Source organism: Anabrus simplex, chromosome 4, assembly GCF_040414725.1.
Source record: "Anabrus simplex isolate iqAnaSimp1 chromosome 4, ASM4041472v1, whole genome shotgun sequence".
NCBI lineage: Eukaryota > Metazoa > Arthropoda > Insecta > Orthoptera > Tettigoniidae > Anabrus > Anabrus simplex.
The window spans coordinates 19,678,053-19,704,814 of NC_090268.1; the positions used below are offsets into that span (position 1 = coordinate 19,678,053).

General features: G+C 40.7%; 1 protein-coding gene across 3 annotated transcripts in view; it reads right to left on the reverse strand.

Annotated features, from left to right (window-relative positions):
• The window catches only part of Ca-Ma2d (Ca[2+] channel Muscle-specific alpha2/delta subunit), a 318,622-nt gene that overhangs the window by 262,946 nt on the left and 28,914 nt on the right, over window positions 1-26,762 (reverse strand). The gene's annotated exons all lie outside the window — the stretch shown is intronic.

Here is a 26,762-nt window from a genome sequence, read left to right on the forward strand (position 1 = left end):
TTTCATACCATACTCATTGCACCTATTTTCAAGTTCAAAGATATTAGACTGCAGGCTTTCGGCACAATCTGCCACTAAGACCAAGTCGTCAGCATAGGCCAGTCTACTTACTACATTTCCACCTTCCTGAATCCCTCCCTACCACTTTGTACCTTTCAGCAGATGATCCATATAAACTATGAACAACAATAGTGAAAGATTACAGCCTTGTCTAACCCCTGTAAGTACCCTAAACCAAGAACTCATTCTACCTCACTGCAGCATAATTGCTGAATTAATAATTATATGCAGTGTAAGGGGATATGCAAAGTTGAGATCAGATATGGTTATAAGGAACTGTTATGTTTTCAAGTTATAAAAATATCTTCATCATAAGAACTGTTAATGATATATTTTACCTTAATTCACGTAATGGAAAGGAACAAATCAAGTCCCATACAGAGTGTATCCATGATGATGGAGGATGGCAAATGAATCAATTTGAGATAAGGAACCATTGTGCAGAAACATTCGAGTCAAAGTTATTAACAGACGCCGGGGTGTCTCCTAAACATAGCAGTGTACACAATGGTGCTCAGAGATGTACTGCCCACATTCCTGGAACACATCCCACTTGCCTCTTGTCAACGGATGTGTTTCCAACGTGACGGAGTCCGACCTCACTTTGAACTGAGGGTTGGTAAACACCTGGATCAGACATTTCCTGCAAAGTGGATAGGAAGAGGAGGTCCTGTTTCCGGGCCCGCTCGTTTACCTGATCTCACCCCCACTTGATTTCTTCTTGTGGGGCCATGTGAAAAGCCTTGTGTATGAGACACTTGTCGAGACTTAGGAGGATCTCTTGGCAAGAATTCTCGCTGCCTGAGATGCTGTTCAAATGACACCGGGGATTTTCAAATGGGTACGAAAGAACTTTGGGGAAAAGGCTAGGAAAACAAGGTAGGGAATCTGCCACCTGGGCGAGTGTCCTAAATACAGATCAGTAGTGATTAACTGATTCATTAAATCTATTTATACTGGGTATGTATAAAATAACATGTTCTGACTGACTGACTGACTGACTGACTGACTGACTGACTCATCATCGCCGAGCCAAAACTACTGGACATAAAGGGGTGAAAAGGGGGGTTAATTTTAAAAATGAGGATATCTATATCTCAAAAAACTCAAAAGTTTACAGTCGTAAAACTGGTATTTGTAATCTCCTTTAAACATAAAGAAATATGTATCTTTTTGTTTTCGGAAAATCCCATTAAGGGGAGTGAAAAAGGGGGAAGAGGGGTTGAACACCTTTTATGAGGAGACCTATATCTCAAAAACTGAAGATGTTACAGACATGCAAATTGAAATTTGAAATCTTCTTTGAAAATAAAGAAACATGTATTTTTGTGGTTTTGGATAATCTAATGAATAGGGGGTGAAGAGGAGTGACAAATGGGTGAATAAAGAAAAAAAAGACTATATCTGAAAATTATCTCAGACATGTAACATATTCCATATTTGAAAACGGGTATTTGGAATTTCCTGTAAAAGTAAAGAAACATAAATATATTTTTTTCAGAAAATCCACTTAAGGAGAACTAAAAAAGGGGTGAATTTTTAAAATTAGAGTATCCACAATATATCTCAAAAACTTAACATGTTTGAGACGTGAAAATTGGTATTGGGAATCTCCTTTAAAAATAAGGAAATACATATTCTTTGGTTTTCGGAAAACACCCTTAACGGGGGGGGGGGGGGGTTGAAAGAATTGAAAAATTAGTTGAATTATTTGTATGAGAATGTAATACCAAAAAATCTAAGGATGACTCAAACATGAAAACTGGTATTTGGAATCTTCTCTAAAAACAAACACGCATTTGGTGGGGGAATCAACTTGGTAGGGGAGGATGAAAACGGAGATGAATTCGTTTTATGAGGATACATATATCTCAAATTAATTGAAAAATTAGTTGAATACTTTGTATAGGATACTTATATCTCAAAAACTAAAGATGTTACAGACATGCAAATTGAAATTTGGAATCTTCTTTGAAAATAAAGGAACATGTATTTTTGTGGTTTTGGATAATCTAATGAATAGGGGGTGAAAAGGAGTGACAAATGGGTGAATAAAAAAAAACTATATCTGAAAATTATCTCAGACATGTAACATAGTCCATATTTGAAAACAGGTATTTGGAATTTCCTGTAAAAGTAAAGAAACATAAATATATTTTTTTCAGAAAATCCACTTAAGGAGGACTGAAAAAGGGGTGAATTTTTAAAATTAGAGTATCCACAATATATCTCAAAAACTTAACATGTTTCAGACGTGAAAATTAGTATTGGGAATCTCCTTTAAAAATAAGGAAATACATATTCTTTGGTTTTCGAGAAACACCCTTAACGGGGGAGGGGGTTGGAAGAATTGAAAAATTAGTTGAATTATTTGTATGAGAATGTAATACCAAAAAATCTAAGGATGACTCAAACATGAAAACTGGTATTTGGAATCTTCTCTAAAAACAAACACGCATTTGGTGGGGGAATCAACTTGGTAGGGGAGGATGAAAACGGAGATGAATTCGTTTTATGAGGATACATATATCTCAAATTAATTGAAAAATTAGTTGAATACTTTGTATAGGATACTTATATCTCAATAACTAAAGATGTTACAGACGTGAAAATTAGTGTTTGGAATCTCCTTTAAAAATAAGGTAACACGCATTTTGCGGAAGGGTGGGGAATCAACTTGGGGGCGGGGCGGTGAAAAAGGTGTTTAATTCCTTTGTGTGAGGATACATATATATATCTCAAAACTGAATATGTTACAGTCGTGATAATTGGCATTTGGACGCTCCTTTATAAATAAAGAAACAACTTTTTGTATTTTCGGAAAATTCACTTAAGGGGGAGGGTGAAAGGAAGGGAAAAAATATAATTATTTTTATGGAGAAACTTATATCTTAAAAGCTTAAGGTTACACACGTGAAAATTTTTATTTGGAATTACGTTAAAAAATAAAGAAACACACATTTTTTGGAGGGGGGAATCAACTTAACGGGCTAGGGTGAAAAAGGAGTTGAATTCTTTTTATGCGGATACTTATACCTCAAAACTGAAGATGTTAGTGGCATGAACATTTGCATTTGGAATCTTCTTTCAAAGTAAAGAAACACGTGTTCTTTTGTCTTCGGAAAATCCACTTAAGGGGGGTGAATGAATTGAAAAATGAGTTGAATTCTTTGTGTGAGGATACTTATGTCTCAAGAACTAAAAATGTTAAAGACGTGAAGATTGGTATTTGGAATCTCCCTTAGAAATAAAGAAACACGCACGTTTGGGGAGGGGGGAATCAACGGGTAGGAAGTGGGGTGAAAAAGTGTTGAATTACTCTTATGAGTATACTTATATCTCAAAAACTGAAGATGTTACAGACGTGAAAATTGGTATTTTGAATCTCCTTTAAAAATAAAGAAACATGTATTTTTGTTTTCGGAAAATACACTTAGATGGGGGGTGAGGGTGGGGGAAGTACTGATCAGAGGGTTGAATTCTTTTTATGGGGATACTTATGTATATCTCAAAAACTGAAGATGTTACAGATGTGGGAATAGGTAGGTATTTGGAGTCTCCTTTAAAATTAAAGAAACATGTATTTATTTTTTCGACTTAAGAGAAGACTTTCTCACATGTACAGTCGTCTTAACCCCAAAAGGTAATACCACAAAAATGGTTTACAAAGAATTTCTGGGGCAAATGAAACTCAATTTTTGGATGAGTTTTTATACAATAGGATTTTCAGATAATGTCTTAGTACAATGCCGAGGAACGACTACTTTGATCAAATTACGAAATCCACGTGAGCGAAGCCGCAGGTAATTGCTAGCAAATTAATAAAATAAAATGTTGACTCTTATCTCCTTTCCTTATACTCCTTTCTTTGGTGCTGGTCTGCTTATCCTATTATATGCTCCAATTCATGTTCCTATATTCCTATATCTGTCTCGTTTCAATTTTCTTCAAGGTAGTTTTATGTTTATAGGGGGACATTATAACTCTGTAGCTCTTGCTGGTCTACAAAGAAGCTACTGACAAACTTACGGTCAACAAGATTTAAAAGAGGTTGGACCAATATGATCAATTACAGTATACGAAAAAAGAAAGTAGAAAACTAAATTCTTACAAATTATGTTTATTCATGAAAGTGACCAGAAGATATAACTTACATATATGTTTGCTATTTTCTTTACGTCGCACTGACACAGATATGTCTTATGGCGACGATGGGATAGGAATTGGAAGGAAGCGACCGTGGCCTTAATTAAGGTACAGCCCCGGCATTTGCCTGGTGTGAAAATGGGAAACCACGGAAAACAATCTTCAGGGCTGCCGACAATGGGACTCGAACCCACTATCTCCCGATTACTGGATACTGGCCGCACTTAAGTGACTGCAGCTGTCGAGGTCGGTACCAGAAGATAATAAGGATAATAAGGAAGCTAGGTTAACATGTTGACTGCTAGGTTACATTGCAAGAAATGCCCTGGTGAACGAAGCTTTCTTTTGTACTGTGCATGTAGTAAATCGGAATTAAAACAATATTCCAAGTGATATTTCACTTAAGTGTTCGATACAGTAAAAATTGTTAGCACTGCGAGGTACCGCCGTGGCCCCACAGAAAAGTTCAATCTATAGATGACCAGAGTGGTACAATCTAGTGGTATTAGAAGCTTGTGTTGCTTGTTAGTACTCACTGTAGCCAACAGACTGAACCACTATTTGTTTACTAGCGCTCAACCCTACAATCTCAAGGCATTCACAATCTACAGTAGCGTGTGTATGAAATACTTGCGTGATATTTCTGTTATTATACAAGTTATCAGCGAGTTTAGTTGCCAAAGTCGTGATGGTGATTATTGTTTTAAGAGGAAGTACAACTAGACAACCATCCTCTATATAACACTAATCAGAGAGAAAAATGGAAGGAATCCGACACTTCAAAAATGAAGGTATCGGCCAAAGGAAATCAAGGGCCACGAAGGGCGTGAAAATGAAAGACTCTCTAGGTCTCGCAATCTAATACCATTGGGGTCGGAAAAGAACAAGAGTTGACCAAGGGAGGTCGAACAGGGTAGCTGAAAGTGAGAAGACTGGTACAAGTAAGTGGAAGCAATGCCCGGACTCAGCTGGGGCCCTGTGGTCACCAATCCACGCTCCCAATTTGAGAGGCTTCCTTGATCAACTCCTGTTCTCTTCTGACCACAACGGTCCCGTGCGAACTAATCGGAACGCGGCAAGAAATAATTTTTTCATTTATTTACATAATACATAAGCCTTGAATACCTTCTTTTCTTTTTTAACAAGTGGCTTTACGTCACACAGATAGGTGTTATGGCGACGATGAGACAGGGGTGGGAAGGAAGCAGCCGTAGCCTTAATTGAGGTACAGCCCCAGCATTTTCCTGGTGTGAAATGGGAAACCACAGTAAACCATCTTCAGGGCTGCCGACAGTGGGGTTCGAACTCACCATCTCCCGAATACTGGATACTGGCCGTACTTAAGCGACTGCGGCTATCGAGCTCAGTGAATACCTTCTAATAGCTAATATGTCCTCCTTCGTGTTTTATAAGTTCTTTCATACGATTTGGCATTGTTTCTACAAGCTTTGAGCGCATATTTTTCAGTTCATCATCATGAAACCACACTTTTAGAGACTCCTCTCAAGCGTACTTTGGTGGAACTGTCAAGTTTTGTGAGTCTCCTTTTGTCACTTAAATCAGTCAATTAACATTGATCTGCACTTAGGGCAGCCGCCCAGTGTTCCCGACTAAGTGTCCACAAAAGACGTTTCTTGCGCATTTTCCCTGTTAGAAGGTGTTTTGCGGGCTTTCCTTCCAGCTAACAGAAGTCTACGGCGAACATTAGAAACGTGCAGATTCACTCCAGTTTCCCCCCAATTCATGTGCCAAGTCCACAGCAGTTAGCCCAGAGTTCAATTTACTTCTCCTGAGGAGAAAACGGTCATTATTTGGCGTCTTTTTTTCTTTTTTTGCCACAGTTTCCCGTTTTCTTCGGTAAAATTTATTGATCCTGTTTGTTTGTACCGCTGAATAATTATATTTGTAGACCTACACCAAATTTAGTAGCTAACTCTCTTTGTGTCGTAGAAGTATTTTGAGATAATGCTATAATCGCACTACGGTTCCTGGGAGTCGTAACCATTGAAAAAGTAGGTATTACTACCAGCTCAAAAATTCTCCAAAGTGGCTCACTTCGAAATGAAAACCGCTTTTATCCACAACGATCACCACACAAATTAAACTGCAAATAATGTATCGAGAGCGCGGGAACTATGAATAAGTCATGTTATAGCACACTAACGCCAGGGTTGCTAGACGTTCCGGAATTTACTGGACGGTACTGTATACCTGTTAAATGTCCCGCGCGCGGACAGGAACTGCAATTATCCCGCATCGGGCGAGTTGGCCGTGCGGTTAGAGGCGCACAGCTGTCAGTTTGCATCCGGGAGATAGTGGGTTCGAACAAGGCGAACTAGATAGACACAGACAGGCCATAAGGCTCCCCCTCCACTTCGGGCGCTACGTCACACGAGCCGCCAGCCGCTTCACTTCTCGCCAGTGACTTGTAGGCTGATCTGAACCTCGCAGCAGTGAGGCTATCGATGGTGTTGAATGATTTAAACGCGTGTGAACATTGTGAATTAAGGCCACGTCGTATTGTACACCTGGTTGTAGAATCAACTACAGTTCAAAACAGCCTAATATTTCAGTGTTTAAATTTCATACTGGCTTGTTTCGGAAACAAAAGTGGATCATAGCCATCCATCGAACAGAATTCATCCCTTCAGCAAGCTCAGTAGTGTGCATAAAACACTTCGACGAAGTTTCGTAATTAGGGATGATTCTGTTAAAAGACCTGATGAATCTCTTTTAACTGTAAAACCTAACCATTTAAAACTCTCAAACGATGCTATTCCCAAGTTTGAAAATGTGCCTGCCTATCTGTCTAAAAATCTTCCAACACCGAGCAAAAATCCTATTCAAAGACAAGAAGAAATTGAAAAACGGGAAGAGGAAGGAAAGAAAGAAAGCTGAGGAAGAATATGACAGGATCAAGGACTTCGATGACGTTCAGGGTAATTTCAGTATTAAACGCAAATTAGATTTGGACAAAGTTTCCGTCAACTTTGATGATGATGATGATGATGATGATGATGATGCTTGTTGTTTTAAGGGTCCTAACATCGAAGGTCATCGGCCCCTCCGTCAACTTTAACAGCCAAAGTCTGTATTTTCAAAATGTATATGACTGAGGGAAATATTCCGAAAATTGGTACTTCCTTAACATTAAACGAGGCTCTTGATTTTAAATCCATTAAATATGATATTTTCATGAGTGATAACCCTGATATACGTGCATTAGGTGACGGGGGTAAGATATTAAAATGGTCAAATTAGAAAAGTATTTGTAACTTCCTGTTTAGACCTGCTTGTAACTCAAAAGTGACTGTCCACGACAAAATAGAATCTGTACACAAAATAATCGATGAAATTGAAAGTGAAGTTGATGAGTGTATCATTACTGATAAATTATAATTTTGTAAGGAACAGTTAAATATAGCTTTTGCAAAGACTTCTTCTTCTTTCTACTTGCTTTACGTCGCACCGACACAGATAGGTCTTATGGCGACGATGGGATAGGGAAGGGCTAGGAGTGGGAAGGAAGCGGCCGTGGCCTTAATTAAGGTACAGCCCCAGCATTTGCCTGGTGTGAAAATGGGAAACCACGGAAAACCATTTTCAGGGCTGCCGACAGTGGGGTTCGAACCTACTATCTCCCGAATACTGGACACTGGCCGCACTTAAGCGACTGCAGCTATCGAGCTCGGTACCTTTGCGAAGAAAGTAGCTTACTCCTGTATTCTAATAACATGGTTCACTTCAATATTTTTCGCATTTCCTGGGGCGTAAAAGAAGATAAGACAGTCAACGTTTCTTACAGTGCCTCACCCGGTTATTCACAGTCTTTTACTGCAAGAACTAGGCACGGGAAATTCGGGTATTGATGATTCACATTGGAATTACTTGAAAAAGAAACTAAAATTGTTAAAGGAGCATGAAAGATTTTGTAACTTGTTGGATGGAGTCTACATAAAACGTGAGCTGAACTATAAAGGACGAAAGGTTTTATTTTTGTTTTTGCTAGTGGCTTTACGTCGCACCGACACAGACAGGTCTTATGGCGACGATGGGATAGGAGAGGCCTAACAGCTGGAAGGAAGCGGCCGTGGCCTTAATTAAGGTACAGCCCCAGCATTTGCCTGGTGTGAAAATGGGAAACTACGGAAAACCATCTTCAGGGCTGCCGACAGTGGGATTCGAACCCACTATCTCCCGATGCACGTCCACAGCCACACGCCCCTAACCGCACGGCCAGATCGCCCGCTAGGAGGAAAGGTAGAGGGAGTTGCTTTTAGTAGTAAAAGCGGAGAAAATAACACTACATTAGCTACAACTGCACAAACTTTTATGTTGTCATCCAGTTAAAAAAAAAAAAAAAGACGTTGTTGATTTGTTTCCATGTAAGAACCTAACGTGACATTTCTTAGAAGAGCCAACTTTGCAAGTCTTTAAATTATTAACAGATAGCGTATAAGGTAGCATGCATAATTTATAATAATAACAGTGTTAGTAGGAAAATGTTTGAAAAGCTGTGCAAAAGCAATTTACAAACCACTTTGTCCGCCTCTGTGGTGTAGTGGTTAGCGTGATTAGCTGCCACCCCCGGAGGCCCGGGTTCGATTCCCGGCTCTGCCACGAAATTTGAAAAGTGGTACGAGGGCTGGAACGGGGTCCACTCAGCCTCGGGAGGTCAACTGAGTAGAGGTGGGTTCGATTCCCACCTCAGCCATCCTGGAAGTGGTCTTCCGTGGTTTCCCACTTCTCCTCCAGGCGAATGCCGGGATGGTACCTAACTTAAGGCCACGGCCGCTTCCTTCCCGCTTCCTTGCCTATCCCATCCAATCTTCCCATCCCTCCACAAGGCCCCTGTTCAGCATAGCAGGTGAGGCCGCCTGGGTGAGGTACTGGTCATACTCCCCAGTTGTATCCCCCGACCAAGAGTCTGAAGCTCCAGGACACTGCCCTTGAGGCGGTACAGGTGGGATCCCTCGCTAAGTCCGAGGGAAAAACCGAACCTGGAGGGTAAACAGATGATGATGATGATGACAAACCACTTTTCAAAATCCATTTGACGAAACACACACACACAAAAAGTTGTTTGATACTGGTCATTTATTTAAGATCTTAATAAATAACTGGCTTAATCAAGCTGACAACTTATCCTGACTTTGACAACTCTGAGTCAGACAAAAAAATGTCTTATCTGAGTCTATCTAGTGCGGCCTTAGCTTGCTCCTGCCCTGGACCAAAAGGTGTTGTACCAGACACTTTTAGAGCTACAAAATGTAAACCTATAAAATTCTGATTACGCTTGTCAACAATGTTCTGGAAAACGAAAACATGTTTAAACATGCAGTGATTAAATAAAAAGTTTTAAACATTTCGTTGACAAATGTATATAAATCTTTTGCAATATATTATTGAATAACAATAGAAAAGTTACCGTAGACAAACTCATGGCTGAGAAGAAGAAATCCTCAGGAAAATAAAAATGTATAAACTGAAACCTTAGGAATTGTTAGGTAAGTTTTAAATTGCAGCTAAATTTCTAAGAAAGGTTTCAGAGTATTGCTGTGAATTGCCATCATGGATTTTCCTCTACTGAGTTGACCTCCCGAGGCTGAGTGGACCCCGTTCCTGCCCTCGTACCACGTTTCAAATTTTGTGGCAGAGCCGGGAATCGAACCCGGGCCTCCGGGGGTGGCAGCTAATCACGCTAACCACTACACCACAGAGGCGGACTCAGCATAATTTTACGTAAAAACCCGCATAAAACTCGTGTAGTATACAAGCCTAAGTAAAGCCACAATTGAAGGAGTGTTCAATTTTATCGTTAAGGTTGAATAAATGAACAATATCATGGTAAAAGTGAGAGCGGGCCCTACACTGCCATGCTGAACGCCAGCCACTCGTGTGACGTCACGGTCCGAGCCTTGTGGCCTGTCTATCTAGTGCGGCCTTGGTTCGAACCCCACTGTCGGCAGCCCTGAAGAAGGTTTTCCGTGGTTTCTACACCAGGCAAATGCTGGGGCAGTACTTTAATTAAGGCCACGGCCGCTTCCTTTCCACTTTCCTGTCCCATCGTCGCCATAAGATCTGCCTTCTGAGTCGGAGAGACGTAAAGAAAAGAGTTTTTATTTTATTGTTTGCAGTTCTCGGGTTGTCTATCCTAGCGAATAACACGCGTAATAGCGGACAGCTACCTCAGGTATCCGAGACCACCGCGTGTTCGTATGAAATTGTCAGCTGTGAGAAATATTATGTTCTGTTTACTTGATTAGGTCTGAGCTGCTCTTTTCTCTAAATTTTTCTTTAATGTCATGCATAAGTTTTTATGAAATAGCTAACAATGACAATAAACTGTTAGCAGCACTTCAGAGAAATGAAAACATATTGAATCTGAAAGAACTGGTATGAATAAATTTAAATAAACTAATTGTTTCGGTATGTATTATTTTGTTTTACGTGGAAGGGCCAGAGGCAGGTCTTATGGTGACGATGGGATAGAAAAGGGCTAGGACTGGAATCGTGACCTTAAAACAGGCTGCTTTTGCCTGGTGTACAATGAGAAATCACGGAAAACCATCTTGAGGGCTGCCGACAGTGGGGTTCGAACCCATCGTCTCCCGAATACAAGCTCATAGCTACATGACCCAAACCGCGCGGCCAACTTGCTACGTGCTGTAAGTTTCAGTCTGTGTATAAATGTTAAGGCATGCATTAATGAACTGCACTGTGATGTCAACGTTTCACTTTGAAACGAAGTTTATAACTTGTAGAATACCAGCCCGTTGGTTTCCTCGATCGCGCATTTGTCGCGTATTTTGAGTTCAGCTATCTGGCAACCCTGCGCTAACCATTGGGAAAAGTTCCATTGATTCGATTAATTTGTTTTCATTTCCTTTATGGCCCTGACGTTTCATTTGGGAGTACCTTCATTCATCGAAGGATCAGACCTCTTTCTTTTTCCCTTCTGATTAGGGAATGGTAGCCCAATTGTACGTCCACTTAAAACAATAATCACAACCACCGTCACCACCAGGTCGATACCAAAATCGCAGTGGCGTATTATGGATTCGCCACCGAGGCATGCAACTAGTAACGATGCAGTAGTACAATGTAGTGCCGTAAGTAAATTGCAATTCTACTCACCCCAATTAGCCTACATGTAGGTGAACTCGACCCTGCCATTCTCTTTGCAGAATTCCTTGGTGACGTCACTCCAGAAGTCATCACGTGCTCTCATTTCAACAAGAAGATACTTTTCTGTAGACAGTATTCCTAATGCAGAGAGACGACTCTGACATATAAAGCTCGAGAAGACAGCTGTGGAGACCACTGGTTAATAGGAATTTCTGGATTTGAGCCACACTCTTATCCTTGAACTGTTCAGAAGTGAACATTGCTCTCAATTCGTATTTAAGCCGTACTATGTCAAAATATTTCCCATAAACTTCAATCAATTTGCTGAATTGCTCTTTAGGAAAATCGCCAGAAATAATAAAAATTTCTTACACTCATGTATTTCAGTGGAGGACAAATCTCCTAATGAACAGACGCGATATTTTAACTGTGCTAGAATAATGTCACAAATTTCCAGTTAAATCGTCCTATATTCGTCTTTAACCGAAAATGAAGTTTCTTCTTTTCTTCTTTTCATTGGTGGATCAAATGTCTCTTCTGTTCTGTCCCAGACGTTAGCAAAACCACTGATTCGCATTATTGACACTTTCGTTTCTGATGAATTCACTTCGCTGGTGCAAAATGTGATGCCTGGGGTCTTAGATTAAAGGATGTTATGCCTCTATGTGACATCAGTCAATGAAAACATTTCATTAAAAATATTCCGAAGAAAATTGAACTGCAATTCGTTAATTTCGCAAGAAACCCGCTTACCTCATTGATTGTAATGTTATCCTAGTTCCCAGGTTCCTCCAAAATACTTTCGTAAAGCTTTTGGAGAAAAGCACGATATTCCGCGATGGTCTGTACTAATCGGGTGGAATAGTTTCACCTTGTTGGGGCTAGCTTAGGAAACCTTTTCTTGAGGACACTCTCCAGCAGGTTAGTTCTTTTAGAATTGCTAAAAAATGTCGCAAAACCACTCATCGTTGCTGCGAAGAACATACGACATTCTTTCGCGCATGGCACGGCTTGAGAAAGAATTAAATTAAGTTCGTGCGCGTAGTAGTGGGTGAATACAGCCTCAGGAACCATTTCTTTTAATTTAGCTTGTACGCCATTCACCTGACCTGCAAGCACCGCCGCTCCATCGAAAGTCTACGCAGCTAATTTTTAGCGGCAGTCAAAGTTATCCAGACACTCAATCGCAAGTCTCACTTTCCTATCCTGGGGCGAAGCGTCAGGGGAGACAGTGTAGACAGCGTGTACCCTAAACATTTTGTGAAATAAATATTGTCTAGTTAAATCAATTACTTTTTAGAACATTAATTATTTCCAGATTCGTGACATTATTGTATTCTCCGCTTTACTTATTTTCGTCTCACTTCGGCAATGCTAAGGCTCGCGTCAGTAACACGAAGCACGTAGGCGAAAGTAGACGCTGTCCATTCTGTGTAGGCTATATTCCCTTTGATTTTCAAAGCTTTCAGATAGAGCAACACTAACGCTATCTGTAGGTGCTGACTGTGGAACTATGACTATGACTTTCCTATAGCGAGATGTCTCCGCCCAGTAGACAGAATTACCGGACTTACCAGCGTCTCTTGCCTGCTACCATTTCTTGATGGATACAGTACTTTTGTATCCATCTCTTGGCACAGGCCAGAGTAAAGTGTAGCTTCCACCGAAGTTCCAGTCTCATCCATGGCTGTGACAATATGGAAGCTGCTGGGGTATGGGTGGTGCTGAGTAATGACATTCAGAGCACGACTAGTGCATCTGAGTGTTATGAATTGTGTTGCTCATAGGGTCAGTCATGCTGCAATAGCACTTTCTGACCCAGTGAGGAAAGCAATGGCAAACTACCTCACTCCTCGTCTTGCCTCGTACGCCTCATTTTGGTGCTGCCATTGGTTTTTGCGGTTTCCTTATAATCGCATAACCTTTGGTGGTGCTATTTGAGGATCCAACCAGCCTCTGGGCTGATGACCTAACAGACAGACACCAGCGTCTCTTCTTGCTCTCATTGGCTAGTATTTGGATCTCTCTTATAAAGGTGCTCTTACTGGCTACCATCTTAGACATGCTTTTAATTGAATTTACTTTATTATAAGACACGTCTAAAAATAAATTAATAATATTTAAATACGTAGTATAGTAAACTTACACCTAATAAATGAATGACAGCATCAAAACCCTTCAAGTACGTGCATTTTCTTGCCCGCCAATATTAGTTGCGGTATTATAACCCCAACAACAATTGTCTTCCAGTCTTAATAAGATACTCCAGAGTACGCATACGGAAAAAATTGCTTAACTTGATGCTGTATATTCCGTTAACGTCAGTTTCTAGTGAACGCGCTATGAGTGCATTCAAACGAATTAAAACGTGCCTATTTAAGGAATTGGATGACCAACCAGAGACTGTCTAACTTGGGAACTCTAGCTATAGAGAAGAAATTTCTGTGGAATCTTAGCAAGACGCCTGACTTCAAGACGAGAGTAATAGATATATTTGCCGAAATGAAGGACAGGCGGATTAAACTCATTTACAAGAATATTGTTTAAGGTGACTTGTACGAAAAACGATTTATTTCTTATTTCTCTTATTAAATCTATATACCGGTAACAATGAAATATATTGCTATTTTTATTCTAAAAGTAAGTTGTTATTTGACAACTCCCGCGGCCTATTTCGTCTATATTTAAAAATGAAGCAAGTGCACGTAGGGTTATAGGTTGTTATAGGGTTTGTCTTATTTTCAGAGTCATTAATATAATGCTGAATACAGATGTATGCGTCGAAAACAAAATTCCATATAATAATATGATTAAAACAGTTGAAATAAAAGAAATCTCTGTCTACCCCCTTACTTAGTTCACGCTTCGCCACTGGTCCTATCTGAACTCACATTATAGGAACCAAGCAATCTTTCAACATGAACGTATCTGAGAGCCAAGCAGTGTTACTGTAAGTTTCTGGATTGAATGTGCGAACATAATCCTTGTTTTCTGTTTTTATTTATTTAAATGTTAAATTTTCATCAAACGAACGGGTTGTAAAAGGCTTTTCGGAGTCTCTTTCTTTCTTTCTTTCTTTCTTTCTTTCTTTCTTCTTTCTTTCTTTCTTTCTTTCTTTCTTTCTTTCTTTCTTTCTTAATCCGTTTACCCTCCAGAGTTGGCTTTTCCCTCGGACTCAGCGAAGGATCCCATCTGTACCGTCTCAAGGGCAGTGCCCTGGAGCGTGAGACATTTAGTCGGGGATACAAATGGGAAGGAGGAGTAGTAGGCCTACCTCGACAAGGCGGCCTCACCTGGTATGCTGAACAGGGGCCTTGTGGGGGAAAGGAAGCGGCCGTGGCCTTAAGTTACGTTCAATCCCGGCATTTGCCTGGAGGAGAAGTGGAAAACTATGGAAAACTACTTCAAGGATGGCTGAGATGGGAATCGAACTCAGTTGACCTCCCGAGGCTGAGTGGACCCCGTTCCAGTCCTCGTATCACTTTTCAAATTTCGTGGCAGAACCGTTTCTATCTACAGTGAATTAGATGGCGAGACTACACCAGCACCACACGTAGTCAAGCAACGGAACTAGTGCAGTTGTGCGGAAATTTTGAACTTCTGAGAGATGAAATTGTCAATACTTGACTTGAAACAACCTCAAATCGTACTTCAGACAGTTATTTACCCTATCATAACGCCCCTGCAAAATCTCATTTCTGTCCTGTGAAATTAACTCCACGACACTCTCTCTCACACACACACACACACACATATATGCACCATCCTGAAGGATATGATGATGGAACAGGAGGGGAACGCAAACTGTAGAAATGCATGTATGGGTCTGGTAACACAGACCCATTCAGAACACAGTGAAACTGACCAGCGGAATACACACGATGACACTTACCACAAACAACGCCCAGACCCGTAGTGTTTCTCGTATAATGGTCTGCTTCTATGTAACGTAAACCCGTGGTTTTTATTTTTCTTCGCAAGGTGCTACTAGTCGCAAGTAAAGTCGACCCATGGAGTTACGCACGCAATGGTACTAATCACAAGTAGGTAGTCTTATGGCTCAAATGTGATCATCCCTAGGTCGCCTCTTTTAATCGTCTCTTACGACAGGCACGGGATACCGTGGGTGTATTCTTCACCTGGGTCCCCCACCACCCGCAGGGGGTACTCTTGTTCTTTTCCGAGCCTGAAGGTTTTGCGAGATCTTTCCTTTTCAGACCTTTCGTGGCCCTTTCCTTCAGTTTTCCTCCTAATTATTATTAAGAAAGGATGGCTGCCCAGTTGTACTTCCTCTTAAAACAATAATCACCACCATCTGACAGCAAGAATGAAACTGAAGTTCCATATTGCGAGACAGTCAGAAGTCTCCTGCAGCTAATGCTTTGGTACCCTTCTCGCAAAAGATAGGTTAGAGATCCAACCTGGCAAGGCTTGGACGATCTCACAATGTAAACAGCAGGCTTGCCAATGTCAGCACATAATAATAATCGTATGGCCTCAGCTACCGTGTGCAGACATTTCAATTTAACGCCATCTGGCTGTCTGCTCGTCAATTTCGACGTTCCGGTTTACTCTAGGTCCACTAGATGGCAGACCGCGTAAACCGAAACTCTCTTGGGCGCCTATGGCTGAGATTTAATGAATTTTGTCGGGTAAACACAAAATGTGTCACCAGAGATCTTTTACATGCTGACATCGTACGACATGGAGTGTCTAATGGACTTTTTCCCGCCCTTCAAAAATCCGACTACCTCTGTCGGGTTTGAACCCCCTATCTTGCGATCCAGAGGCCGACACTCTACCAACTGATCCACAGAGCTATTATACACAGCTACTGAATGACGGTAGTGGTGATTATTGTTTTAAAGAGGAAGCACAACTAGGCAACCGTTCTCTATATACCGGTAACACTAATCAGAGGGAAAAAATGGAAAGGATCCGACATTTTGAAAAATGAAGGTATCGGCCAAAGAAAGACAAGAGCCACGATGGGCGTGAAAATGAATGCTCTAATACTGTCGGGGCCGGAAAAGAACAAGAGTTGACCAAAATAGGTCCGATAGAACAGATGAAAGTTAGGAGCCTGGCAGAAGTAAGTGGGAGCAATGCAGGACTCAGCTCAGGGCACCGTGGTTGCCAACTCACGCTCCCTTTGTGCAGTCACCTCTCACGACAGGTAGGGGATATCTCCTACCCCCACCAACCGGGGGAAGTTACTGAATGACTGAATAGTAGCCTATGTACCGCAGCCGTGGAAAATAATCTCGCAATGGGAGTGTGGCCACACATGATGTGAGAGCTCTATCGGAGATAATATGAATAATGCCTTCATCACAGCCGGCCAATAGTAATAAAGAAAATGATTGCCTTTCCCGATTTTACACTGTCTCATTTTTAATTCTCTATACTTTCTGCAGCTTATCCCAAGCAAAGCCGTATTTAGACACGGGCCTTATGGGCTCGAGGACCAGGGCGGCAAAAATTAAAAGCCCTAATAATTTGAAAACTAGTTTTTAGAATGTGTGCACTTTCGTAGTATTCTAAAGGGAAAGCTCCGGAGATGAATAGCGGAATTTTCATTCCGTTTATGCGAAAGCTATCGGTAATAATATTACAAATAACACCACAATGTTGGAACACAGCCTCCTGGGTTCTGCGTACGGGTATCAAGACGACTTCGGGCTGCGACTTTCAAACGGGCGGTGAATCAACACCACCTAGAGACAACCGCGTGCTCCTTGTAAACTCTTTGGAGGGTCATCCCAATTTACAACAACTGGCTTCCTTCAGCGGTTAACGGAACATGAGAATTTCCCCTCTCATCGTGATTACGTGTTAATGCTTAAGACACAGGCGTCTGCCAGTTGAGTTATTCTTTCTTACTTTCTTTCTTTCTTTCTTTCCTCGTTAGGATCTTCTAGGGATCACGTGACAATTTCAATGCTTCATCCTTTGATGTTCCTTCTTCCTCCTCCAACACTCCTTCATCTGCTCACTTTGCCTCCTTTTCCTCTCTCGGACCATTTTGAGCCTGTTTTCTTTCCCTCCCGACCTAAAAAATTCTCTCTTTCTGTTGCTTCTTCTTCCCTTTATGTCGTTTCTTTCCAAATCTTTCTTGACTTTATGAATCCAGGTTGTTGTTCACTTTTTTGTTTCAAAGATATTTGAAGATCTGTTGTTATCCATTCTCTATAAATGTGCAAAAATTGCCAGTTGCTTCTTCTACATTTTATCTGTCATGTTTTCTATGTTCCGGCATATTTCAAAATTACTTCTTGATTTCCAGACTTCTGTAGCTCTTGGCGGACCGAGTATTTCCCGTATAATTTTTCTTTCCTGTACCTACTTCTAATTTATTCAGCTCGTAATTCAGTACCTGACATTCACTCGCGTAAAGGCATTCCGATTTGACTATTGTGTTGTAGTGTTGTAGTGTTGTATTTTGAGCTTTTTAGATACACACTTTGTGTTGTAGATATTCCTACTTATACCGTTTGTTCTTTCCATCTTGTGTATCCTTTCCTCTATGGCGGATTTTTCCAAACCATTTTCTTGAATTGTTTCTCCCAAATATTTGAATTTCTGTACCTTCCTTATCCGACCAATTTCTGTTATTAGAAATTCTGGGTAATTTTTCAATATTTGTCACAAATTTCAGTTATTATTATTATTATTATTATTATTATTATTATTATTATTATTATTATTATTATTATTATTATTATTATTGTTGTTACGGGGTTACTCGTGGACCAGCAGAGGTGAAAGAAGGTGCCGGGGTGAATGGGTCTAACTACTATGTCAAGAAAGAATTTAATCAGAAATGGAAGGTTATATTTAAAAAAAAAAAAAAGGTTAAGAAATTCTCATTTAGTGAGATAACAATGACATAGCAATTTAGAAAGAAGACTTAGAAAAATCCAAGATTTCAAAACTTTAGCACACTTTGGCTACAAGCCCCTAGTTTTACAATTTTTGAGCCTCCAAATCAAACTTTACAGAAGGGCATAAATCCCCAAAATGCTAGGAGCGCTTGCTCCCAATACACAATATCAAGCCTCCCAGAGGCACTTTAACAACACTAGAAAAGAGCAGCCTATGCAAGGCGATATCAGAAAATTACAATCACTTGCCATCAAGGCACAACTTACAAATTTGAAAAGAGGTATCTAGTACCGAACCTATTGGGCCGTTGCGGAAAGAAATAGGTTAAGTAAATGGCCCGAAACACAAACTGAATGGAGGCGAGTACTTGCACTCCTAAAAATGCATTCTAGAAACCTAAGGGGCATTAGACCGATGAAACAGGGGCTATTCCCAAACTATGGAGATGACTCGTATAAGAAAGAAATTTTAAACATTACGGAGAGGAAGAAAACCAGTTACAAAACCTAGTCACCCCAAACCAATATGAAGGGGAGCTCGAGAGGGTACCTCACTCTCTATCCCCGATTTACAGTTAAAGATATTATGAACTTTTTTACATGAGCCGGCAGAAATTACATTTTCAGAATGGTAGGTTACATAGTTAAAGTTTCGGACCTCCCCCTCTGGTTAAACCGCAGAGCTAGCAAGAAATAAAGATGTTAATAGGCCATTACCTTGCTGAAGAACTGCTGCCTGATGAAAGAGGCGCCTCCCGCCTCCTGCTTCACACACACACTTTGTTAGATGTTGATCAAATGGCCAAGAGACGTGAAAATCCGCAGTTTATAAACCCTCGGGGAATGTTCGAGACCTTTCATGAATAAACCAGCCACACCCTCTCACTTTTATTGGTTGACATCAAAAGTGACACTCAGAATCGAGGAAGAAGCCTGTGATAGGCTGAAAATTAATTACAGAAATTCATGATTGGCTAAATTCCAAACTGTCGGAAAGAAATACAAAACTTCTTCAAAAAGGGTTCTTCTACTTCGCAACAGGGTGCATGATCATAGTTTATTAGCAGTGACATCTCTTGAAAAAGGTCCGAACTTCTTGATGACTGGTAAACAAAACACGTAGAATTTCATACAGTACATGAAACTTCACAATAAGAAAATTACGTCCAATTACTGTAGTGATATCTTCTGAGTAAAGGTTGAAGTAGGACTAGTTTCAAGTTCACGATTTCTCCATTAGAGGCGTTCTTTTAAGCGCAAGATTTAAATGTGCAGCGTAGAAGTGTACCTCCCGGTACAATTACTATTATTATTATTATTATTATTATTATTATTATTATTATTATTATTATTATTATTATTATTATTATTATTATTAAAGGTATTAATGATTGATATCTTATCTTGGAGGCATTCTACTGTATTACTTTTCTCATTACATAAAAGTCATAATAATTGAAATTTTGTCTCATCAAGTTTAAGGGGGTGCAAAGAGGCGTTGCATAGTTAAATTCGGATCTGATCCGAGGTATTTCTGGGCACACTGGACGCACCCAGACTCATTTGGGTTTGGTCGGGGGTTTATGACCGGATGCCCTTCCTGGTTCCAAGTTCTTCTTGAGATGAAAATCTCAACCCAGGATGGACCGTGATTTGAGGCTTAACCCGCTGGATGAGAAGCCGGCAGTTAAACCACTGACGCCCCCCCCCCCCTACTTCTAATTCTTTTACATAAGTAAGAGTACTAATTGGGGCGGTTTGGAGAATTTCTCCTCTCTGCAACGTCAGGTATCATAAAACATTGTTTTCTTCCATTCAAAACATGTGGGAAGAGTACCAAAGCAGCACCCTACTGCATTTATCAATAGCAATACCGGTGATTGGGAATTAGAAGTGCTGGTGGTGGGGGGGGTATATACGTCGAAACTAAAAAATAGCTACAAAATGGTAAGTTTTTTATATTCTCTGAGCGAATTTGGACAGAGAGGTAAAGGTTGACAGTCCACTAACTTGAATGCGGTAATAATAGTTTTTTTGAGATTTTGATTCAATAAAATACAATAAAACTTTCACCAAAGGAACAATATTACAGAAGTATTACAATTAAATAGAAGTACGGCGTGATTGCACAATTAAAAATCATTAAGTATTTGATTACACACCAGTGGCAAATTTCCCATATATGCGGTTGATGTGTTACATCGCTTATACTGATAACGAAAGATATTCATTGTTCATATTATAATGCAAGTTACATGAAATTCAAACGTTCAGAGATGGATGGAACGAGCGTCGCCGGCTAGTGACTGCTACTAATTGCCAAACTACTCCAGAGATGGCAGCACGAGCATTGGACCCTTGTTGATTGTTCATCTCTTTGCAGGGTTGAAATGCGGAACGAACAGCCACATCCGTCAAGAGGGCGGTGCAAGTAAGTTATCGCGTGTGGCCGGGATTTATTTGTTATTTCGTGAAATACTGAAGTTCTTGCTCGTGAGTGGTTCTTTTCTTGTGCTATAAATGATGATAGATAACAAATGTGTGTTATTGTAATATTAATGATTCAGTTTCGTGTGCTTGTAGCGAAAATATCAAGCAAAGAAAATGTGGGAATGTTGCGATTTTGAAATGGCATCACACCGACCAGAGAGTAGTTCGACAGGCATGCATGTAGGAGCGCCAGTGTCACGCGTTTTTACCGCGCAATCCGAATTGTATTCTAACTATTGTGTAATGAATCACTGTAAGAAAACCATTTAGTATACCTTCTTTCACGGAGAAAAGAAGAATTATGAATGAAGGACAATCGCGCCCAACTCTGAATGTAACTACACAACTTCAGTTGTGTGTTCGTCATTTCAACAGAAATATTTATGAAACAGACCATTGGGACAAGTGTATGTGAGATCTTAAGTACACCTTTCTGCCATTGTTGTTTTCTCTTGAAAAATGTGTTTGGAATGACGGTCTGTTTGCGTTGATGCCTGCATTTTTTTCGGTTACATCCCCTAAACTAGAAGTCAGAAGTCGCCATTGCTACACACTACGAAATTAACAGACACTAGATAGACGGCCAGACTGGGAATGCGCGCGGCAAGCGGGTGAAACATACCTCAGTGTCCATGGCCTTGGCAAAAAAAAAAAAAAAAAAAAAAAACTGCTATACCCGTGCTACCCTTCCTCACAGCGCATGCAAAGTGTCCACTACTTGCTGTGGCGCTATACAAATCGGTTAGCCACGACGATCGAAATTTTGTGCGTATTTCCGCTAATAATTCTGCTAATAACTAACCCCATGGCACTACAGCCCTCTAGGGCCTTGGCCTACCAAGTGACCGCTGGTCAGCCCGAAGGCCTGCAGATTACGAGGTATGGTGTGGTCAGTACGACGAATCCTCTCGGCCGTTATTCTTGGCTTTTTAGACCGGGAATTTTGTTAATAATTAAAGGAAATAGAGGAAAGAATTAGCTGATAAGGCAACATAGCTTGTACAGATAGCTTTTTTTAATTCTTCCCATAATTCCTAGTTTTAGCTGGCTAAAATGGAAAGAAAATGTAATGTTTTCTCCACAAACAGGGAGGGAGGGTGCGACTAATCGCCACTACTGATTTGAAGTACATAGTGCCACCCAGTATTTGGAAGCTCCACCAAAGGTCCACTCGAATGCTCTGAAGAGAATATTGAAATGCGTAAAAGGAACAATTTCTCATAGACTGTCTTATTCAGATAATACTGACATCAGCATTCAATGATATAGACTATGTTCGTGATGTTGAAACACAACGATCACCCACAGAAACTAGGTAAAGCAACGATAGCCTGGAACTCAAAAGACAGGAGGCTATAGCCGTATTAACAACTGAAGCAGAATATCTTGCTTCATGCCAAACTGTCAAGGATATGATAAGGGTACAATCATTGTTGCACGACATCATCAACTCTGATGAAATGCCCTCAACCTTGTCTATGGACACGGAGAACGCAATATTCAACTTGTCAAGAACCCAGAATTTTACGAAAAGTATAAGCATCATCATCTGGAGCAGTTTCCAACTACAGACTGGGTCTGTCCATCCGCCACTTCTCTTCTCTCACGGTCGTCCAGTTCCCTCCTCTTGCCTCGATGCTCTTCTTTACACCTTTCAGCCATCTGTGTCTTGGTCGTCCTCTTCGTCTCCTTCCCTTCAGCTCCATTCATAACATATTTCTTCTCCCATTTTTCTGTCTTTTCCTGCAGGGCTACCTCATTTACCATTTCTCTCATCTCTTAGGCTACGTCCGCATGGGTAGGTGCCTAGGTGGGATATGTGGTAGCCGCACTACCGGGAGCTGCGTTACTTACAGTTACGGAATCATCCGGACATATTTTATGAATATTTACGAATGACTACAGAAACGTTTGATATTCTGCTGACTAAAATTGAAGAAACACTTCAAAAGCAGAACACCAGCTATAGGAAATGCATATCACCCGAAGAACGACTTGTCGTCACTTTGAGGTAAGTAAAAGTCCAAGGTATTCTTTTGTTTTTATTACATACTTTCATCATCATCATCATCTGTTTACCCTCCAGGTTCGGTTTTTCCCTCGGACTCAGCGAGGGATCCCACCTCTACCGCCTCAAGGGCAGTGTCCTGGAGCTGCAGACTCTTGGTCGTGGGATACAACTGGGGAGTATGACCAGTACCTCGCCCAGGCGGCCTCACCTGCTATGGTGAACAGGGGCCTTGTAGGGGGATGGGAAGTTTGGAAGGGATAGGCAAGGATGAGGGAAGGAAGCGGCCGTGGCCTTAAGTTAGGGACCATCCCGGCATTCGCCTGGAGGTGAAGTGGGAAACCACGGAAAACCACTTCGAGGATGGCTGAGGTGGGAATCGAACCCACCTCTACTCAGTTGACCTCCCGAGGCTGAGTGGACCCCGTTCCAGCCCTCGTACCACTTTTCAAATTTCGTGGCAGAGCCGGGAATCGAACCCGGACCTCCGGGGGTGGCAGCTAATCACGCTAACCACTACACCACAGAGGCGGCCTATTACATACTTTACATTACATAATTTAATTTAATTTTCATTTAAAGAAAAAAGGCACACAAGTCGAAGATCAAGTTATTTGAAGTTTTGCACATAAGTTACCACTAAATTTGAAAACTCGTTTTGGTCCTTTTCATGATTATTCAAATGCGGAGGTTCCATTGGTGTAAGAGTCGGAAAACCCTGTGACTTACGGTTTAGAATCCTATGAGATAGCCGAGTTGTATTAAGCTGAGACTAAGACTATAATGGTAATTGTGGATCAGCCTGTGAATCACTAACCAACACGGGCTCAAATGCTCGGCTGAGTTGTGTGGAGATACCATCGGTTTCTTTACCTGGATTCGACGTGTTCCAAAACTAGTTTTTGAATCTTGTGTTGAAGTCTGAGTTTAGGAAGTGGAGGAATTGTAGCCATATATAGTAACAGACTTACAGAAAACAGCCTGTCATCATTATCGTTCATCGCACTGTCTCTTTGAAGTAGCTCATTTTTTTCTTTCTGTTTCCAACATATGCTCAGCCCTCTCGGCGTTGGTATATTTCGCGGTTCGATTTTTCTTCCTCGCTGGTACATTGACACCTTAATTCGAGTCCGAGGTTGGTGGTGGGGATTGAAGTCACGATACGCTCAACTCACTTGAAATCGAAACGTTCTCGTTGGCGTTGTCGTCGTCTAGTGTGAAACTGGAGCCACTGTCGGACGTAGGGGTGGTGTTTTTCAGAAATAACAACTGATCATTAGGGCCCGGACTTAAAAAAATGCATATGCGCATATGCAAAAGCATATTTTGAACGTTAGTGCATATTTTGAACATTAGTGCATATACAGACATATTTTTCTCTTATGTGTGATGGATTATCTAAGATTTCTGAACGAAATGAAAAATTTAATGAAATCTGTATGTTGCACATCACTTGGTTACATGAGAAACCTTCCCTGATCAAGGAAAGTGCTTTCAGTGTTGCAATACAAGTAGGTAGATGGATAATGACGTTTTCCACAACTGCAATTTCATTCTTTCTGACATTCCTTCCTCCTTCTCCTTACAGTTGCCTGCCAAGGTTTGCTTAAACAAGTGCGTTCTTCTGTTAACTTGCTCTTCGTCCATTGCAATGTTTTACCAGATTAACTGCAAAAATGCCTAAAGTCTTTGCCAGAAGGATGTTCCGAGCAGTCAGAGCCGGTGTACAAGTATTGCCCAGTTACGTCCGTCGACGTACAACGATAATTTTCAGCGTATAAATTACTTATGTCCGACAACAGAATGTTATCGACTCCTGAAAACATTGAAAAACTGTTGAAGCCTACTGCCATGTATCATTTTACAAGGAGTGAAACTTGTTTATCAATTTAACACTGAGTTAAAATTAAATAATTTGTTTGGTAATTGCAATATGTTTTATATTTAGTGCATATTTTCGTGCATATTTTCAACATTTTTAGTGCATATGTGCATGCATATTTTCGGAGTTTTTAGTGCACATGAATCCGAGCCCTAGTGATCATATAGGTGACACGCGCTCCGAACATAACTTGATGCCCCATCACCGGTCTAGGTTTCGGTACTTTTCGCCCCTCTCGCATTCTCCCATCTTCCTTTGAGATAGTTAACTGAAACAAAACAAAATAACAATAAATAGCAGACATATTCGGCAACATAGAAATGTTTAAAAATAATCTAACAACTATCCTAAATGTACTTCTTACTAATTCAGTTCAAATTTTGAAATCCAAGTTTTAAATATAACAGTTTTACTTAAATACAATATGTCTGTTAGGTCATCAGCCCAGAGGCTGGTTGGATCCTCAAATAGCACCACCAAAGGTTATGCGGTTATAAGGAAACCGCAAAAACCAATGGCAGCACCAAAATGAGGCGTACTAGGCAAGACGAGCAGTGAGGTAGTTTGCCATTGCTTTCCTCACTGGGTCAGGAAGTGCTATTGCAGCACTACTGACCCTATGAGCAACACCTTTCATAACACTCACATGCACTAGTCGTGCTCTGAATGTCATTACTCAGCACCACCCATACCCCAGCAGCTACCATATTGTCACAGCCATGGATGAGACTGAGACTTCGGTGGAAGCTACACTTTACTCTGGCCTTTGCCAAGGGATGGATACAAAAGTACTGTATCCATCATGAAATGGCAGCATACAATATACAGCATACAATACTGTATACAATATACTGTATGAACTTTTTTTCTCTTTTTTTTTTTGAGTTTTTGGCTACTGGGGAATCATTTCGATCTCTTGCTCTAAATTTTCGTCTGGGCCGGACTACAGTTTCTGAGATTGTGCGACCATCTTGGTACGCAATTTGGAGCTTGTTAAAAGATGAATATCTACCTTTCCCAGCTACTGATGCATGGTATCGTACTGCAGACTCATTCTTCACAAAGTGGAACTTCCCGAATTGCACTGGAGCGATATACGGAAAGCACTCTGTCCGTCTGAAAGTGGGAGTACATGTTACAACAATACTTTTCAATTCTCCTACAAGTGGTAGTTGATGCGGACTGCAGACTCATTGCATTTGATTACGCTGAAGGGCGCCAGAGCAATTCTGGACACTTTAAAAGTAGTTGATTGTTTCAAAATTTTAGAAAAAAGATGGCCTCACTGTCGGTGATGCTGGTTATCCACTCTTACATTATTTGATGCGACCGCCTTGGATAGAAAAATACTGATGAATGAAAAAGTATGTACAACCATCGCCTCTCGAGAGTTCGCGCAAGTGTTGAGTGTTGCTTCGGTATAATGGCAGCGAAATGGAGAATTTTGCGTAGCCTATCGAAAGGAAGAAGAATAGTGATTTCGAAATTATAAAATCAATATGCATTCTCCACAGTTTTTTTTTTTTTTTTTTTTTTTTTTTGCTAGTGGCTTTACGTCGCACCGACACAGATAGGTATTATGGCAACGATGGGAAAGGAAAGGCCTAGGAACTGGAAGGAAGTGGCCGTGGCCTTAATTAAGGTACAGCCCCAGCAATTGCCCGGTGTGAAAACAGGAAACCACGGGCTCCACAGTTTAGTGATGACACATGAAGGACCGCAGGTCTCTCAAGAGAGACAGAACAATTTTCAGCATGAAATGGTTTTAGCTGAGCCTAATCTCCGCAGACAAAGAGCACAGTACAGATTTACAGACAATGTGATACAAACTAGAAAAGTTTGACGGATTATTTAATCGAAAATGGAGCAGTACCGTAGCAGAAAGATTGTGCTTTACCTGAAAACATTATCCAAAGCTGCAGGGCCCGCATGTAATTTCAAACATGTGTTTAAAGAAACATATCACAACTTGTAAATTAGTATTACAAATGGATAAATAAACTAAAAATAAATAAATACAGTATTGATATGTACTTACCATCTATGCCGACTTCCTGCGCCACCTCTTTCCAAAGCTTTTTGAGGACAATGGCTTTTTTGTGTAGCTCGTGTGATCAGCTTCTGTTTTAACCCGACAGCGTGGAGTGTCATGCAGTAGCCGTCT